At 37.2% G+C, this 7,200-nt stretch overlaps 1 protein-coding gene across 1 annotated transcript in view; it reads right to left on the bottom strand.

Moving 5' to 3' along the window:
* Positions 1–2,976: 2,976 nt before the first annotated feature.
* col28a1a (collagen, type XXVIII, alpha 1a) overlaps positions 2,977–7,200 on the bottom strand; it is a 43,480-nt gene continuing 39,256 nt past the window's right edge. Inside the window, exon 35 of the mRNA XM_030146462.1 lies at positions 2,977–4,953. The gene's annotated coding sequence lies outside the window, so the exon portion shown is untranslated. The remainder of the gene's footprint in view (positions 4,954–7,200) is intronic.

The raw sequence follows: 7,200 nt of genomic DNA, 5'->3' as shown, positions 1-7,200 counted from the left end.
CAGCTATAATCAATACATTATTTTGTCATCTCATCATATATCAGTGAGTTGGAGTCTTTCTACAGACTTGCTTCCAATAATTGAGCAAATCTTCTGGTAACAAGACTCATTATGAGGTTGGAATATAATATTTTTTTACCTCTTCTATTTCATGAGAATATGTAAATGTATTCTTGACAGATAAAGTGTAACTGGGACTCAGTATGGAATCATTAAACCAGGTCAAAGGTGATGACTGATGTGTATAAATAGCAATAAAAGGAGGAATGTGTCTGAAAACAAAATTATGCAAATTTTATGGGCAACAGTGTATTAAGAAAAGGCAATGGCTACTGCCACAGTACTGTGACACCAAATATCAGTTTGTCTATAAATATCAGTTTGTCTATAGATATCAGTTTGTCTATTGCCACATACCAATCAAATGTTAGCATTTGTGCTAGAGCCAATCATGGATACTGTTCCATGATCTCATTATCCTCTTGTTGCCACAGTACTGTGGTGATATATGGCGTATACTTCAGTGCATTCTTTTGCCCATTTGGCTACCACAGTACTGTGTTACAACAAATTAGTGATAGTATATAGTACAGAACAGGAATTATTGTTCTAAATCCTCTATATGTTGTTTCATGGTGTTCTTTGCTCTGGGGGCTGGAGAAGGTGGGTGGAGCTACATGTTAGATGCAGCAGTGTGACTCTTAGTTCTATGTCAGTTCAGTGTATTAAGTGCTGTGGTCCAAATTCTGCACTCTGAACATCATCCCAGTGGTTGATTTCTATTAATGCCCCCCTCCCATTTGAAAATCTTTAGAAAAAATACAAGTAAAAGCTACTTTGATTGGGAACTGAACCCTAGTCTTCTTCCAGTACACTACCAACTGAGCTAAATCACCACTGTATGCATACTAGACCTATTCACTTCATGTTTGCCTTGGTACTTTTCGGGATGTAAAGTTACCAATCTACAGATGTTATAACGAGGGCGCTGACTGGCTCTGTGGTAATAGACAATCTGATATTTCATGCCACAGTACCATATCAATAGCCACTTCAATTTAAAAAAAAACAAAACAAAGAAACTTAGGTAAATGACATTAATAGTCTGTTCACTGTATCTCTGCTCTGCACTGTTGTGAGGGATTACTAAAATAGTTATTCCATTAAAATAATGTATTAATCAAGAAAAAAAAAAAAAGGGTTTTTTTCAGTCTGTTTACTATTCCTTCTGGTACTTTTACAGTGTTTAACAACAAAACATTATACTTTACAGTCAAGTGTGTCTCTTCTCTTGCAACATTCACCATAATGGAGCTTCAAAGAATTCAAGATCAACTAAAATGAACATGGAAGGACCTACAACATAATGTGGAAATACTATAAACAGATAAAGATTAAGTCTTTAGGTAAACCAACTGTCATAAAAAAAAAAAACGAGTCACAAGAATAGTTTGCAACAAGACGAGTTAACACCAGATCTTAATACCCTAAAGTGTAATATAAAAAGTTGTACATAGTGTCAGTCATCCTCATCAGACTACATATGTAACAGTATATACAGCAGACTATATTCACAATGCAGGTGAAGGGGCCTCGGTCCTGATCAGCCTCTTCTGATAAGTATTCAATCACATTATTGAACAGTACAGATGTGGATATTTAACATGATCAACCCAAAGGATGATGGAGATCTTAAAGACTTCTTTAACCCGCCTCCACATGTAATACATGACACTGGATATTTGATCTTCTACTGACTTGAACAGAAAACAGTCTGTGTGACAAGAGAATGAAGAGAACAGTCATGAAGGTGGGACACTGAGGATAAAACAAACATTAGATGCATGAAATCATCATTTTACAGGGGGTTTGTTAGTTTACAAGGCACAAGAGGATCTGAAGTTAAAAGCTCCTAAACAATTGCTTCTTTTCTTATTGTTCTTAAAAGCCAATTTTACACAAGTCTTCTTTTTTTGCTTTTAAATTTATTACTGATGCTGACCAACAAATATCGGCCGAAACTGACGTCTGGCCGATATTTGTTGATTTTGTCTGCATACAAAATATCTAGCAGTTGCAGTTATTTATTTGTTGTGTTATATTAAAGGTTTTTCCACTAATTTGTTTGTTTGTGTTCATTCATGATGATGTGATGATGGGCTTCAACACTACAAAAATAGTAACTATTTTTATATTTATAATGCCTTCTTTTCTAAGGGGGGAAAATAAGACCATCCTCCAGGTGTCAGGGTCTGCTCCAGGTTTCTGTCTGTTAAAAGGAAGTTTTTCCTCTCCACTGTCACCAAGTGTTTGTTCCTAGAGGACTCTGTTGGTGTCTGGAGTCTGGTCTGACCAGCTCTTAATGTACAGGCCCAATCCAATTTCACCCGTTGGCCCCCCCCTTAGCCCTCCCCCTCCATTTTGTGCCTTAAACATGAAGTGCTAGGAGTGTCCAGAGTCGGAGTGGAGGGGCTGAGGGGGAGGGGTGTTTGGCCCTCAAAATGGAGATTTTTCAGGACCACACAACAAACAAAGGGGTATGAAAAATTTCCCATAATTCTGTTCAAATCATCGGCAGGATGGAGGTAAACATAGCAAAAAATTGCAGCAGTGTGATGAAAGAAACACACAAATGTGAGTATTTTCTTTGTAAATAACTTAATCATTTGATCATCCGTTTAATGCTGTTTCAATGTATTATAGATTGCATTTCTGCGGTTTATAGTTTATAGCCGCAAAAAGATGACCAAAGCCCATGCAACAGAGACGGTTACAGCTGCTGATGGCATGGAGAATTCTTTTGCAAACAAAGTTGTTATATAAACATAGTTTATAGCAGCATCGATGACTGCTGCTGATGTAACAGGTCTCATTTCATAGGGGAATGTTTCAACCCCTAGTGCCAAGTGCAAGGGCCAAGGGGTAGGGGTAAGGGGGAGGGCCAAGGGGTGAATTAGGATTGGGCCAAAGTGTCATGAGATAACTTTTTTGCATGATATGGCTATATATAAATAAAATTTGCCTGACTGATTGATTGATTGATTGAAAAAAACAAACAAAAAAACAAAATAAAATTGTCAGCCAAGATATCATTTTACACATTGGTGCATCACTACAAACATGACTGCATACCACTGAGGGTAAATTACAGCCATACTGTATGTGTAAGAGTCGAGTATCAAATGTAAGCAAATGTGAAACAAAATGTGCAATTCATTAATGAGTGACCGAGTGGTACGAGTCTGTGGATTGATTCTACTATTCTCTTTTCCACATTTCCTGTCTGTCTCCACTTTCAATTGTGAAATACAGCAACGGCCAAAATGTCAAACAAAGGGAAACCAAACTAATGCTACATATCAGAGTTCACATGTTTACAAAGGACCACATTCCAAATATGGCTTTTACTCCATCTAATGTAATCATGTTTGTCAAAACTAGAATAAGGGTTTATCTATGTTTCTGTACTCTCTGTATGATTCTATGATCCTTCATGTGCAGAGGTGTTCAGCTTTAATGCCCTGGCTGAAAACTGTGGTATGACGTCTACAGATCAGTTAAAATCAGGAAGTGAATGTCTAGTAAATACATTCAGGATGTTACAGTTACAAATCAGAAAAACCAGCTCAAGCCTTAACCAGAATGTGTTCAGTCAAGGAATTTTAAAGTTTCTAGGATTAAAATTTGCACATGTTTATGTAGCGTTTGTGTTCAGGTTTGTTTTTTTAGTGGAGGTCAGTTATTTGTCCACTCTGTTCATAAGCTAGTGATCGCCTTAGATGCTGACATCCATGATTAGAACCTGGAGACTCACAAAGCAAAAAACAATTTGCTCAGAAATGAAAGTGGAACAAACGTAACAAAAAATAGATTCCAATACAAACTTAATTAAGTACCAAAGCATTTATGAATGTTTAAGATTGTTTTGCATTTCTATGTTTAGGTAAATACACTGTTGCACATAGAGTTGGAATGAAATATGTTTACCTCTTTTCATTAAATGATTGTGACAATGTGATTTAAGTGGGACTCCGTATGTAATCATAACATCTGGTCAAAGGTGATTACTGATGTGTTCAAATAAGAATCAAAAGAGGAATGTGTCTGAAAACAACATAATTCCAACTGTATGGACAACAGTGTATGATCGGTGTTGTATGGGGAATGTTTTGTGAGCTTTCATTTTATTGTTTTATATTTTTACTATCATATCTGTCATATAGTGCTGTATCATGTTGTATTTTTTTCCATTGTTTTCATACGTAGCATGAGCCAAAATAAAGTCTAACTTGTCTTGTCTATGAAAACATACCAAATATGATCTGGTCATTCTCTCATTCATGGCTTTATCTGTGAAGGGTTATGTATAGCCTGGATTACTGCTGTGTTGCACATAACAGCAGGTTTTATGTGTTTACTTGATGCTTTTTCTCTGTGTATCGTCCTCCTTGTATTTGTGGCAACATGTTGAATCAGTCTTTTTGAAGCTCCTGTTGGTATTACAGGTCGTCAGGAAAGGTGAACATGGTGAGAAGAGATAATCCGAGATAATTGGACACCATTGTTCATGTGCTGCAGAACAGGACTGAGCAGGATCACCTGCAGTGTGAATGTGGTCTTAGTGACAGTGTGCAGGTTCGAGTCTGCTCTTTAACATCTCCTTCACCTGCGTCAGAGCTCTGCTCACACAGTAAAGCAGAGCGTCTGCATCATTCAGTTCCATGGTGACGCTGGTAGGACATGTAAGCTCTACACACGCCCTTTCTCCAGATACATTCTGTTACGTGTAGACACAGGACTTCCTGCATTCTGCTTCAGTCTCGTACTTGTTTGCGTTGCCCTGACAGCCTCCGTACCAGAACTGAGCACAAGCGTTAGCCTCGGGGTCGTAGTACCACTTGACAACATACTGTCTACATGGACCCGGGTCCAGAGTCTCGCCACAGCCCTCATCTGAAAACACACAACAGATGCAACAAGTTAAGGGTTTTGTTACTGTCATATCTGTTGTATCATCTGTTATATGATGCACATAGGCTACATTCAGACAAATGTGGCCCAAATCCGATTTTTTGCCCATATATGTGACCTGTATCCGATCTGTTAAAGAAACAAATCTGATTTTTTCAAATCCGACCCAGGCCACTTTCATGTGTGGTCCTAAATCCAATGTGTATCTGATATTTGGCGATGTGACTTCAGTCTGAACGACCAGGTTGCATTTATCCAACATTTATATCATTGAAATGCAACAAACATTACAATTCTGTGTACGTCCTTATTTACTTCCGTAAACACACTGCATGCCTGCGTGGTCATGTATTACATCAGGACCTCTTTTGCTCATGCGGGTCACTTCAGGGTCGCATTCAGTTCAAACTCAAAACTGATAGAAGTTACATTTAATGTGTAATATGAACAAGCGCACAAAAAAATCGTATTTCACCAAAAAATCGTAATTGTGCATTAAGACCTGCTGTCTGAATGTAGCCATAGTGACAGGTATGAATCACAGTCCAAATACTAGATGTCTGATCATTTTCACCTGCAACTCAGAAAATTTCAGCATTATCACTGTAATTCTGCACTTTGTTAAAATATATAACACCTCAGATTAAGGTCCACACATTCACTATTAAAGCAACAAAATGTAGCCCTTAGGAGTCTGAGTGTAATTGGGCTGTTTACAATACTTCCATTTTGCTTTTATATTTCTCATTTAAAAATGTTAATGTTGCCTTGTTTGATATCACTTTTTTCAGCACAACTTCAACTCTATGACTTCACAATTATTTTTTTCACTTGACATGCTGTATTAACACACTGAACCTAAAATCACACAAAAAACATGAATCTGAGTAGGAAAGGGTTAGATTCTATACTGTTTTTCACCAAAACCATGATGGACATACCATTTTTATAACTTAGAATGAACATATAAATTGAAAAGTAATATAAAATAATTAGAAATTTAGCAAATTACAAAGTTACATACAACTATTTATATGAAAATGCAGGCGTGCAAATGCAGGACAGGGAAAACTATATACAACTATTTATAAAAACCATAGAAGTCTGGTTTTACCGTCTCTGCCTGCACCGAACATGTACAAAACATAATGACAATATTGCCAAAAATTGTGTTTTTATTGTGTTTTAAAAGTCTGGTTTTACCTCTCCTTTCAACACAATTAACTTCACAGTATTAGTTTGACATCTGCACTTTCCACACAAGTAGAAAAAACAGACTCAGCGAGAGTCCGTCTTGCTGCTACGTCGTCTTAAATCAGTTTCTGATTTGGATACAAGGGTTCGTCCAGGAACTCCTACGGGTTAATAGTTTTTTAGAGTCATTGGGCAAAAATTCCCTCATTTTCCTCATACTGGTATTCTATATCTGAGGGGACATAATACTTCTGCAGTGACTTGCTGCCTGTGTTTTCAGGCTCCAGAAAATCTACCCTGTGAAGCAGATTTTGCCTAATCACAGTCCTTTTCAGACTGGTAAGGGGTTGTCTCTACGAAGAACCTTTAAAAGTGGATTCACTTTTCCATAATGACATGAACACAGCAGGTCATATAGACTTAGAGACTTATATAGACTTGTATTTAGTCTGTTTAGATTAGACTAAAAATAGAAAGCTGTAGAGGGAAGGTGTGGATTTTCAGGTTCTACTGTTTTTCTTTCCCCACATTTCCCCCTGCAGCATTAAGTAGGTGCCTGTTACATTAAAGTAACTCTAATTAAAATAATGGCATTTATTAGTGATTGAAAAGGACTCATTATCATCTGCATGACCATATTCACACCTTACTAATTTTTTTACTGACCTTTCAAAGCCTCCTGTTTAGGTCATTACCATGACTCATTAGAGGAAACTATAGAGATTAAACAATGGCGCATGTCTTAACACATGCACACGTACATGAGGACAAACCCTATGTTACCAAACTCAGAGAACTTGTTTTTTCACTAGAATATTTGGATGATGATGATGATGATCAGCAAAGTGTTTAAGGTGTGGCTCTTGGTCTGGATGAGTGAGATGTTTCACTGTAATAAATGTGTTTATATATATGTTTAGGTAACATATGTTCAATATTCCTGCCAAAGTGCATTTTTTTAATGCAGCGGGCTATCATGTAGACATAAGACATTTGAAAAGTGTCCAGAATGCTCATCTTCTTCCCCATTGCTCA

The sequence above is a fragment of the Sphaeramia orbicularis genome, chromosome 11 (genome assembly GCF_902148855.1).
Source record: "Sphaeramia orbicularis chromosome 11, fSphaOr1.1, whole genome shotgun sequence".
NCBI lineage: Eukaryota > Metazoa > Chordata > Actinopteri > Kurtiformes > Apogonidae > Sphaeramia > Sphaeramia orbicularis.
The sequence above is the reverse complement of the archived record's forward strand: the minus strand, read 5'-3'. Positions and strand labels throughout refer to the sequence as shown.